The sequence below is a fragment of the Amphiura filiformis genome, chromosome 9 (assembly GCF_039555335.1).
Source record: "Amphiura filiformis chromosome 9, Afil_fr2py, whole genome shotgun sequence".
NCBI classification, from domain to species: domain Eukaryota; kingdom Metazoa; phylum Echinodermata; class Ophiuroidea; order Amphilepidida; family Amphiuridae; genus Amphiura; species Amphiura filiformis.
Genome location: NC_092636.1, coordinates 47,287,842 through 47,301,126, shown reverse-complemented (window position 1 = coordinate 47,301,126; position 13,285 = coordinate 47,287,842). Strand labels below are relative to the sequence as shown.

The following is a 13,285-nucleotide window of genomic DNA, read 5'->3' as shown; positions in this document are numbered from 1 at the left end:
AAAGAAAGTGTTTATAAAATAGGCCTACAATATACATTCAAATAGAACAGGGCTTGTCCGGGAATTGAACCCAGGACCTCTAGCACCCTTAATTTTTAATCATTTGCCATAAAATGTGTATTACATCGCGAATTTTAAAACAATCTAAATTATTTGATACCAGAAGGACATTCTTCGTATTCAGAATGCAATTCGATATGTCTGATGTGCTCTCATGTCCCACAAAAATTACTATCCAAACGTTCATACCCCCACCCCTTAATTCGATAATGGAGTCAATGGCATATTGTTGTGGACTTATAGTTCGTATATTTTATAACTCTTCATATGGCTTGTTGGTCTAGTGGCATGATTCTCGCTTAGGGTGCGAGAGGTCCCGGGTTCAATTCCCGGACAAGCCCCGTGATAGTACTTTTGCATGATTTTGGTAGACAATTTGAAAATGTAACACCAACCTCCCCCTGATATAAAATGTTAATGCATGATGTGATGATCATTTATTTTTTCACTTTTGACTTAGGCCTGCATAGAGTAGACCCAACCCAAGCTCAAATTTCCCTGCCCAAACAGGCCTAACTTTTATTATTTACCGTATACGATGTTTGTTCATTGAAATTATATTTATCTGGTTAGAACTGACATAGGAAAGAAAAATTTAAAGAAATGAAAAAAAATACCGAACAGGGGTGATTGGCGAAGGACATGATCGGGGATAGCAAGCCACGGGTAGGCCTACGTGTGTCGGCGATCGTTTTCGTCTATGTGCAGTAGGCCTATTCACGGTGATACTTGCTTCATTGTGCTGTAATATGGAATACACTGTGTCTGGATTTTTCTAGAAATTATAGGAGGATGTTTTAGTAAGATTATCAGGAGGGCTAATCAAAATATCTTTTGTATATGCATTCATTTTTAGCAAAATATTAGCAAATTATTACATAATTTAAGGCATTAACATATTGATTATTGATAAAACTAACAAACAAAATACATATTGATCTTTGCCCCATTCAAAATAATGTGTTGAGTGCATTTTAAAATTTCCAGAAAATGCCTCATATATCACATCTGCATCTGTTGCGTAAACACCTGGTACATCACACCATGTGGATTTGTGGATGAAACTGATTCTAGAATACTAGTAACCTTCATCATTATCCGACATTTAAACGTTTTCTGACAACTTTCGAAAATGTTAAGGAATCTTCTTCTTATTTTTATTTATTTATTTATTTACTTATTTATTTTTTGCTGAATTTGTACTTTCGATAACGAAGTTCATAAAATGGCATGAGATTTATAGTTCGTATATTTTACAGATCCTCATATGGCTTGTTGGTCTAGTGGCATGATTCTCGCTTAGGGTGCGAGAGGTCCCGGGTTCAATTCCCGGACAAGCCCCATTGAATTAATTTTGCATGATTTTTGATAGACAATTTATTGAGATACAGTTGTGAAAACATGCACCCACCTCCGTTGATAAAACGTAAATGCATGATGTGATAATCTTTTTTTTTCACCAATAGACGCACAACAGTGTAAATCCTATAAAATAAGTCTGATGCATCAAAATTCAACATACAAGATCCAAATTAATTATTTGTAGATTTATATTGTATATTAAATAAGTCATAAACTATTATTCTGGTCATTTAAGGGATCTAAAATGAGCGTTTATTGCGTTTCGACAGTATTTTTTTGTGGGACATGAGAGCACCTCAGACCTATCGAATTGCATTCTGAATACGAAGCATGTCTTTCTGATATCAAATAATTTTCATTTTTGAAAATCACAATATAATACAAATTTTATGACAAATTATAAAAATTTGATATTGTTCAAATTTTTGATATATAACAGTCCTCGAAGTAAATTATATAAATCTAATGACATATTCTTAAAGTGTATGTAGCAGGGAGGAAAAGCCGACGGTCAATTGAAAATTTTGACCTTTCATATTGAAGATATGGATTTTTTCCCAAAAAGACCTAATTTTTTTTGGTGTTTTGGGGAAAAAATCCATATCTTCAATACGAAAGGTCAAAATTTTCAATTGATCGTCGGCTTTTCATCCCACCTACATACACTTTAAGTATAAATCATCAGATTTATAAAGTTTACTTCAAGTACTGTTAAATATCAAAAATATCAATTTTTAATGATTTGCCATAAAATGTGTATTAAATTGCGAATTTCAAAAATCAAAATTATTTGATATCAGAATGACATTCTTCGTATTCAGAATGCAATTCGATATGTCTGATGTGCTCTAATGTCCCACAATAAATACTGTCCAAACGTTCATACCCCAGCCCTTAAGGCAAACTAAAAAATAAAACATGTTTCTCGTCCAGGTTTTGGAAAAATAGGAGGTTTATTTTTATTGAAAAATGCCCTAAATTGCCCTATTTAGACGCTTTTTATCCTTTTAATAGCATAAAGATTAGAAGCTGAAAACCATGAAGAGACTCTTTTTATTTGTTTTTTTAGATGTCAACCCCTCTGCTCTGGTCATCACAAAACACTTCACAAATGCTACTAATACTATTGTAAAGGCTAGTTATAAAAAGAAAGTTATGACAGAAAGATTGCAAAATAAAAATAAAAATGCAAAATCTTCAAAAAAGCGGGAGGGGACGAGAAACATGTTTTTTTATTTACTTGGCCTAAAGAGCCAATGTTGCCTTTGGAAGAGGCAGTTTTTCAATAACGTCGAAATTGATGGAGATACCAATCATATTGCTACATTTCATTCCCATACAGATTTCATTAATATTTCTACATATTTCATCGTATGTATATATGATATCCCCCTCTATCATTATCTATCTTTAGCATTTTATTTTAGCAACTATCTGCCACTGCTCTTAATGGTGCATGTACAGTTTACACATATCGTCACTGACACACGTGCCAATTTCAAAAACACGCACGTTTTACTGACTTCTTCCTAAAAAACATTTTTCAACTTCCGTTTTACACGGTGTCAGACCTTTTGTCGGAATGGCCCACGGCAATTCCGCTTTTCAACCATAATCCTCCGCTTAACAATCAAAGCTTTTTAGCACCTTTAAAAATCAGAACTTTTTTCGGTTCATTTTCTTCAGTCTTTCCGATGGTTGGATTCACGCCTTGAAAACTACAGCTGAAAATTTCGACTATAAAGATTTTCACCAGTATACCGCCAGAATAGCTTTGCCGGCTGTCAGCTCGCTCACTGCAACTGGTAAAATTCAAAAACAGATTTTAAATTTGCGTGGTGTTCTATACTACTGCTCTAATCAGATGGAAAATCCCATTGCCCGCCTATTATTCGCCTAAAGGAGTTTTTTGAGAAGTTCAAGTTTTCCCAGCCCATTTAACGACCCAAGTTGTTTTGATTTTGTTTTCTTCACAACTTTGTTTTGCAATTTCACCTATATCATGTGATATATCGATTTTTTTGTTATTAGTTTCACAAGACCTGTGTGAAAGTACGCAATCTTTAGTAAACATTTTGTGACCATCCATCACGAATAATGAACAGAAGGGTTTATTTTGAAATAAACCTCTCAAAAAACAATAGAAAACAAAGGATTTCCTATAAACTATTTAGGGATTAAATCAAAACTCGACCGGCCGTTGATCGCCGGTTCCGTTCGGTTTCTATTGTTATGAACAAAGGAAACCGGACGCAACCGCCGGTCTAGTTTTTATTCCACCCCGTACTGATTGTTTGCTAGTTGCAATTGATGCAAACACGCAACAGGGTTGTGTAATAAGCTCATATCATTCTAAGGCTTATCATGAGGAAATTTTATCTGTTCAATATCTCAAAAAAGGGAAAATGCCGAAATTACAATTCATTTTGTCATGGACGGTTACATTTTGTACATATACTGCACCCAAAAAGTATCCGAACACTTAAAACAAAAGCCATTTCTTATTAAGACACTTAAACTAAATTACAAAATAAAGCAGTCGATAGATAGAGAATTTTCTTCTGTGTATGATACCTCATTCCCTCTGCCTCATTCGGTACTATGCGACTTTATTTTCCTAACTTATAACAATTTGAATAAAAACGTGAAAAAGAGAGCTTTTTAAAAGTGACACAAATTTGCATTGGATTTTCCTTCCAAACACGCCGATATTGATCACAGCGGAGTGGGCGTTCATCAGCTTTATTGAACCCGTAACAAAGGGTAGCAGAAATCGCCTTGAAGGAGTAAATATCTCAATTTGTCACTTTGGAATCTCGACCATTTGTCATTCAAATGAGTATAGCTTAGCAGAATAAAATCGCATCATGCCGAATAAGATATCAAAGTACGCAGAACAAATTATCCATCTATTTTGCAATTTAGATTTAGTGTCTTTAAGATATGGCTTTTGTTTTAACATGTTAAGTGTTCGGGTTTTTTTTATTTCACCCACCACATGAGCAAAAAAACCTTTCCCCACCAACTCTAAAAAAAAACCTAAGCGGCGAAAAAAAACTTTCCCCGACCCCAACTTCCTACCCCTCAGTATCAAATGGTGCGTCCCTTAGTTTAATTCTTTCAATCAAAATTTCATTCCTCTGCTAATGATGACAAGTGATAATCGAAGTAATACTGCATTAGGCCAAATTAAAAAAAATAAACACGTTTCACGTCCCCTCCCGCTTCCTTTTTGGAGGTTTCTTCAATTATATTTTTATATTTTGAAATTCAGTTATAACTTTAAAAAAAATTATGTCTATGAAGTTGAGCTGCTTTCTATAGCCTTCCCAATATACAAGAAACAATTTGGAAGGTTTTGAGATCATTAGAGGGGCCTACCCTCAGAACAACAAATAAAAGAGGCCTCCTCCTTTTGCAGGCATTATTGTGCACGCTAAAATAGCTCTAAATATGGGTATTTACATCGATTCTGCGATACAAAATAAAAAGGCCCCTCCTCCTCCTTTTTTTCAAAAACCTGGACGTGAAACATGTTTTTTATTTTACTTGGACTAAATCAATATGGAACTACACCTTTATCTTGACAATTCATTTTGCTCGCCCTATTCCTTTTAAAGGAATTTTTATTAGAGTATCGAATTGGACCGTGGCGGCGCTGGGGCACACACACACACACACTTTGAGGAAAATTTGTCGATTTTGCTCCCCTCTGCAATTTACTTTGCCCCCATGCCCCCCCCGAAAAAAATTCCTGGTGCCGCCACTGATGACACTCTATACTGATTACAGGTAAAATGTTAAGACGGTGAATAATTGAAAATGGGGGAGAGTTACTCTCATCCCATGTCTAAATAGAAAGAATCTCATTGTCAAACGAAATTGTCTCAGACAAATTGGGTATGACAAGCATATTATACAACACTAACGAAAATTGAATCTATATTTCAGAATCACACATTACACTGCCTACCAACAAGGGTTTTTCTACGTAAGGTATAAGGGTATAAAGAATTGGAGGTTCTATACCAACTCTAATGTCAACACTGGTGGTCAATGTTTCAAATTATCTACAAACTCTTTAGACCAAGTAAACGGAACATCTTTACCGGTACGGTGAGATTATGGCAAAGGTATATCGCCTACAAAATCTAGAAATAAGTGGTTACTTTGGATCCCGTGCTTGGAACACTTGGACCTACCTACTCTCTTAATGTTAAAGAGTGAAAATTCACTCTTTAGAGTGAATTTTCACTCTTACAAGTTCTTGAAGAGTGAAAATCACTCTTTGTAAAGAGTGAAAATATTTCACTCTCAAAAGAGTGCTTTCTCACTCTTAAAAAGACTGAAACCCACTCTCAAAAGAGTGGGAATGAAATGACTCTCACTCCAAAAAAGTGGTAATTCACTCTTAATTGAGTGAAAACTAATCAATCTTTTTAGAGTGAATTATAGTACTCTCTTGTCACTCGAATAGGAGCCAATTTTACTCGATAAGAGTGAAAATCGGTTCACTCTTGACAGGGAGTGAAAATTTCACTCTTTTACATTTAGAGAGTGAGGTTTTCTCTGGATCAGTAGCTATCCATCTGAACAAACCTTTGAGGCTTGAGCTTTAAATTCCGTAAGTTTTGAAACCTGTCTCATATGATCTCGATTTCATTATGAAAGATTGGGATGCATCAACTTATTTCCAATTCAATTATAAAACCTCGGAATAATTCCCTGCATTGTTCTCTGAAAAGTTGCGGGAGCATAATTCAACCCAATAGGCATAACATTTAAAAACTCAACAACGGTTTACAAACCATCTTGTATATAATAAAAGCTGTCTTTTGCTTTGGAAATAACCTGACGCTGTGGAAAAACAGCCTAAACAGGTAAATAACGCATCATCTAATTTCACAACAGAATAGTGTACCATCAGCTGGGAATCATGGTAACTGGAAAAATTACTATACTGATATGGATAATTTCTTTGATCAAAACATCTGATTGACTTTATGCTTATATTATAGTAAACACGGATTTTAACATAAATATAAATAATGCAAATAATTTCGCGCTTCGTCCAGTTTAATCTCATTTATCTTGATAACGACAAATCACACACGCAATTACGGTATTTGTTCCAAGAAATTTATTCTGGGAGCGATTTTCTAATCTCCATCCTCCAATATCGTTAAAAATGGAAATCCGAATTTCTGACAAACTAACTTTTGTGGATCGAACGAGCGCACGTCTGAATATAGGAAGAGCAGAGCGTCTTTAGGCTATAGCAATGAAGACAGTTCAATGTATCTTGCCTATAATTTAAACGCGCACGTTTGTTCGAGGTAAACGGAACCGGAAGAATTCAACTAAACGAAACAACCCTTGATCATCATGATCAACTTGATCAAATGGCTTAGATTAGGCTGGTCTGCAATCCGTGCCTATAAACTACATTGCGATTCATTTGTGTAAAAAATCTGTACTTTTCGCGTTTTTATCCGCTGCGTTTAATATTATTAGGTCATTCCGATAGCTAGGAGCTAAACAGAAAACACCCAAAGGCTGATATAGCCTACATGAAAATGCTTTCCGCTGCATTAGGCGTTTTTGAGGGAAACAAAGGATTGATTGAAAATAAAATACAAATCACAGAGCTATAAGCTTATGAGAATATGAACAAAAGGGATTATCAAACAAGGCATTTGACTTCTGCAGATATAATCAGGAAAGCTTGTTGGGGCTTTGACTGAATGCGTGGGAAACGGCTGCACGCGCCGCGTATGTAATGGCTCATTAAGGATATTTCATTAAATTGGAACTCTGCGTTTCTGATTACATACATACATATAAGATTTATATTGCGCTTTATCATGAAATACCAAAGCGCATTACAAGAGATTTTACGCTACAATAAACTTACGCTACAAAAACATGCAAATGGAATATAAACAAAAACAATATTAAGCAACAGGAAATAAATGTGATTTGAGGAGTTCTTTGAACCGGTTAAGGGTGGGGCCTCACGGATATGTTGTGGAAGAGTATTCCATATCCGTGGGCCAGCAACATGGAAAGCCTGATCCCCTAGGCAGCGATTTGTATATGGAATGTGAAGTTTGGTTGTATCAAGAGAAGAACGAAGTAAATGATGTCTGGTGTTAACAGATGAATAAAGATGAACATAATCCTGCAAATAAGTTGGAGCTAACCCATGCACACACTGAAATATGATGGTGAGAAGTTTAAACTTTATGCGTTCTTTAACCGGAAGCCAATGACTGGACGAGAACCAGTCATAAAAATCATTTTAATGCTCGTTTGTCACTTTTAATGGTTTTTATAGGTAACGGAAGTCTAAATGAGTATACTATTATTCATAAATGGTATATTTTATACTTTTTGATATCATAATAACAAAATTAAAGAATGGTTCTGATTTTTCTCTTCTTTGTTATAGTTCCAGTTTGCCTGAGTTTCGCTTCTTTATTTAAAAACTTTTCAACTGGTTTAAAAAAAAAGAATAGGAAAAGGAGGAGAAAAGAAGTGAGGAACTCGGAACTCATGCTATTTATTCCAAGTCTTAAGGGTCGCTAGTCCTTAAATTCGCTGGTAACCTAACCCTAAAACTAACCCCAGTTTTCGGACTAGCGCTATAGCTAGCGAACACTATTTTCGGACTGAGCGAACCTTAGAACTAGCGATTGCGGTATTTTTATATGTTGAAAATTAATTCCTATATCATACAAGCCGCCTGCATGCATGCTAGTGGAGCTCCCAGAAATGAGGTTATTCGAGGAAACAAATGAAACATCTTCGAAATATGCAAAAATTGCAATGGAGGTTACAATATATAAACGACGCTGATATACAAATGATTCTCTGACCCTGTGATGAACTTATTTGCGATTTCGTCAACAAGCTGTAAACATGGAGCACAATTTGTTTTCTTGCCTCATAACGGCACTATTATACTAGTATACTATATCATGTCTATAATAATTGCTGATATCCAATGTGTATCGCTGTATATTCAATACAGCGTCACTTATACTAGTGTGTATCTTTAAAATATTGCAAAAGACACCTTCGAACAGTATCGCCGTGTAGTCAACATTGTCAAATCAATAGATTGTTGGTTCGAATCTAAGGCCCAGTCCAGCAACCTCTGAAATGTACCCGGGGCGTATGACAGCCTCACAGGCATAGCAGTCAATTTTGTAACCTATAGGCCTAAATGGCGCAAAACTACCCTATGGTGTATTATAGTTGGCCATGTGTTTTGAACTCGCCACCCTTAGCGTTACATCACAAATATTATGAATTTTTACACCAATCAAGTTTCAAATTTATACCTCCACAACTATCAACCCTAAACTAACAAAAGTATACATTTTTGGAAAGCTGAAGGCAAAAGCAATTTAAATATACACATTTCAACTTATTGTACAGGGTGACCTTGAAGTTATACAGGGTGGAATAAAAAAAAATCAAATAAAAAATGGGTCACTTAATGCATTGCTTAATACTAACTTGCAGTTATAAACTGAAAGTAAACAACATTAATTTGGTTAGAGGTTAGGGGAGCCTGACTGTGGAAGAAAAAAATCACAGCTGTTTGGTAATCTTGAATACAGGGTGTCCCAAAATATGTTCAAATTTTTTACAATTCAACATATTTTGAACTGAAACATTTTACCCCTAACCCATACAAAAAAAAAAAGTAAGTCCATATTTAGATTCCTGATCAAATTTCCTCTCAAAAAATCGGTAAACTTTGACTATGATAGGATAAGTAATTAAAAATTTGACAGCAACTTTTAGATTTTGAAGACATCCGTATTGCTTACTACAGTGTTTAATATGAAAACGGGTAGTTTTGTACATAACAGTTTGCATTTTATAGACTAAACCAATCATAAAGAGTTCAAAATGATTAAAAACAATTAGCAGAATTAACCATCTTTCAAAAGAGCTCTTAACAATGTCTGTAGCCCATATGGATGCAAAGATATGATCAGTTGATTCAACGTGCACACACAAAATCTTTATTTCCCATAGACTTTGCACATACCGCCACCGCCTCATCCGCCACCGCCTCATCAACCACCTCGGTCATTCTGAACTCAAACAACTCTAACTCCACTATCTTAGCTGATAAACAATTCTCCTTTGGAGGTCTGTTAGGGCACTCATTTAGCTACAAAATTACACCAAACACACTTCAATACCTTTTGTTTAAGCAGAGATAGATATAACAGTTTGAACGAGTCTCGATTTGGAAAAGCGTAACAAAACCACCATTTTTGGGTGGCGAGTTCAAAACGCGTGGCCAGTTATATAACTTGTCTCATGTAGAAGATAAAGAGAAGCCACGATTAGAGAAAGACCACTACTTTTCTTACACAAAACATTAAATTGAACTGATTTTGCCATTCATTTCATATTTCCAAGTCAACTAGCAACAACGGCTCTGCGTGTGTACCCGAAAAAGTGCGATGGCTTTCAAAAGCACCCCTTTTTGAAAAAGAGGCGACGCTGCCCTATAAAATGATAAAATTACACCCTTTTGGACGCAATTCACTAGTGACCCCTAAGTGATTCCCATAATTTCAAATGGGACAATCAGTTTTTTGATAGCTGCCTTATGGGGTTAATAAAGTACTTATGCTCCAGGAGCAGATGCTGTTGACAGAATCACAAATGTTCGTTATGATGCATACCAAAGTAGATAGTGTTAACTGTTGGACCGAGCAACCGGAAGGTTAATAGAAGAGGGAATCCGAGAAAGAAAGAAGGAGACGGAGAGAGATGAAACTTCCGACATACAACTGATTAATGACTGACATCTAGCACGTGGAGAGAGCACAATTAGGACGGATGCTGCGTTGCCTAGCAACCAAGCTATATCATATTCTTCTTGTATTGACGTCATAACTTGTATAAATTCTCACGGTGATACCCTGTCTTGTTGCCAAATTATGTTTTATTCCTACTAAATTTAGGCTTCTTGCTAGATTTCGGATACTTTTAACATGAGAAATTTGATCTGAAGAACCACTGTCCATTTGATCACCGTCATCTGAGCCATTTTGGATATTTTGTACTCATTTCATGTATTTGAAATTTCCGTGTGTATTTATAAGCTGAAAGTTGCATGTGATGTGCTATCTACAGTAGATAGTCACATCATTTTTACCTCTTAAGCATTATGATTAATATTTCACCTATAAGAGTCCCTTATGACGAGTTCAATGTTTACGGCTGAAAGGGGCATATAGTGATCCACAGCCTCATCTTCCCACTTTTATTTAAAAAAATGATGAGATTTTTATACCATCGGAAACCTCTGACTATAAATTATGATAATGTTTGTGTGCGCGTGCAAACAATTTCAACAAATACACATGACATGTATAATTCGCAAACGCAAAATAAGAATCAACTGCAATTTTGAGAGTAAGTTTTTTTTCGTGGACGGTGGATATTTATTGAAACATATTTATAAGAAAATGATAGAATCACGAAATACTCCTTAAGCCATGAAATGAGTTTCAATTTGTATCATATTTTGAGCATGTCTCAGGGCATTTCAGTAATTAACCGACTATAAAGTAAAGTTTAAAAAAGTTTACAACGGCAACTATCGCGTATTTGAATTTCTAATGGACTGCTTTCAGGGAGCGTCGCCTTAAAGGACACATGCTGTCTACAGTAGACGACAAGTATTACATGTATAATAGGTCTACGTGCAGTAAATTCTCTCTCCTATCTCGAGTCCCTCTCTCTTTCTCTCCCTCAATATACTATTCATTTAGTTACCTTCCTTTTCTTCTTCTTTAATCTGACTGTCTTTCAGCTTCTTTCTGTCTCTCTAATTCGTTCTCTTTCCACCATGAGTGCACATTCACTTGCGACCGATTTGCGATTCGCCGATTCAATTCCTGATAGCTTTCATGTCCATGATGTCGCACGCAAAAACAAAAATATCATATAATTACCCCATATTGAACAGCCCAAAAGCATGAATAGTCAGAAGGGTCATTATATGGTCCGAAAAGAGTTCACGTTAGTGTATAGGGCACTTTAAAGACACATTCAGTGATCCCAGCGAAGATGTAAAAAAATTGAAATTGTTTATAAATACAAGGAAAACAGCAGTATTAAAAAAAAGTTGAAGCCCCGTGCATTCAAATACATGTTACGTTCTCTAGAACTTACAGATTCATGTAAAATGTCTCATTTGTCTTTGATCACTTTGATACACCGGCTTTCGGCTTAACCACCAGCAGGCTGTGTTAGCACATCTATGACACTTCAAATGTGCCAAAACCTCAATTTTAATGATTTTTACGATCCTCCGGATGAACAAATCAATGGGCCTTTAACATGTTTAAGGTCAGAATTCGTGTTAGGGATAAGGTTAGGGTTAGCATTAGGCTATAGGGTTATAGGGTCAGAGGTTGGGAGTAGGGTGAAATTAACTAAAGGTTTATAACTAAAATCATTGGGCTTTCGGACTCCTGGGTTCGGACTATCGACCTGTATAACTATAAGCATGATAAGCAGTGGCGTAGCTGCCGGGGGGGGGCAGGGGGCAATTGCCCCCTGGCAATGCCTATTTGGGCCCCGCCCCCTCCTAGCGCAGGGCAAAATAATAAAGGAGTGAGAGAGATGGAAAAAAGGGGAAAAGAAAGAGAAAGAGAGAATCCATAGGCCAACGATAGGTGCGGATAAAATTTGAACAATTTTAAAATTTTGTTAAAAAATGGAACTATATATTATATTATATCAAAATGAAGTCGCTATCCCTTGTATTCCTTCTTTTTTTTCTTTTTGCTCTTCACCTTTTTCAAACCACCGAAAAAAAAATTGGGTCACCCTTTTTGAAGAATGGGCGGCAAATTTTTTTGTTCGGTGGATTTGGGCCCCTGCCCTATACAGGCCTGCCCCCCCCCCTGGAAAAAAATCCCAGCTACGCCACTGATGATAAGTAATGAAGATGGGCTTCATTACCATGATTACTTACTTCTGTCATACATTTGGGTTGCCGAATAACACTGTAGCGATGAAAATAATGTTATAATCTTTTTCCGACAAGGATTTAAAGAATAATTCAAGTAGTCAAAAAACATAATTGTATAAAAAGTGCTCGGGACAAGACATAAGTCGTAACTGACATTGTGGGCAAAATTAAGTTATTTTAATTATGAAAATAAGTTAAATGCACACATTTGAGCTATCTGAAAAGTAATTAATCAATTTGAATTAAATAACACAATTGAAACACAAAAACGCTCATTCAAACTGACAAATACGACTAACACCACGATGTGTTAGGGCCTATAGACTTATGAAAATGGTGATTCATTTTGCTCTCTATTGGTGTTTGTTTTGTAAAAGGTCGTGTATAATTTGTGAAGGCCCAATTTAATAAATTCAAGACTAGTTTATCATTAAAATTATAGACATACAGAATTATATAAATAAATAAATAAATAAATAAATAAATAAATAAATAAATAAATAAATAAATAAATAAATAAATAAATAAATAAATAAATAAATAAATAAATAAATAAATAAATAAATAAATAAATAAATAAATAAATAAATAAAAAAGCCCAACATGTAACAGGTCATGTTTTCCGGAGTCAAGTGAGTCTCGTGAGTTCATCGTTTCCTTAAGGAGGCGATGAATTAGACTGGCAACACTGAGTTGGAAAGAGACAAGACAAGATATCATGCCGATGTTGCAGGGATGTGATTTTCTCATCGCTGTCGGGTTTCTTCCGTTCTCAAATCGACGTTCTAATGGCCTAGTCCTATACACCCACAATCAGTTTTGTTCCAGTGTTTTCTATAAATTCAC

General features: G+C 35.5%; 2 non-coding genes across 2 annotated transcripts; both read left to right on the top strand.

Annotated features, from left to right (window-relative positions):
- The first annotated feature begins 329 nt into the window (after positions 1 to 329).
- Trnap-agg (transfer RNA proline (anticodon AGG)) lies at positions 330 to 401 on the top strand. Its single transcript has one exon. It is a non-coding gene; the product is annotated as a tRNA-Pro (tRNA).
- A 928-nt stretch (positions 402 to 1,329) lies between these two features.
- On the top strand, positions 1,330 to 1,401 carry Trnap-agg (transfer RNA proline (anticodon AGG)). The gene has a single exon. It is a non-coding gene; the product is annotated as a tRNA-Pro (tRNA).
- Positions 1,402 to 13,285: the final 11,884 nt, after the last annotated feature.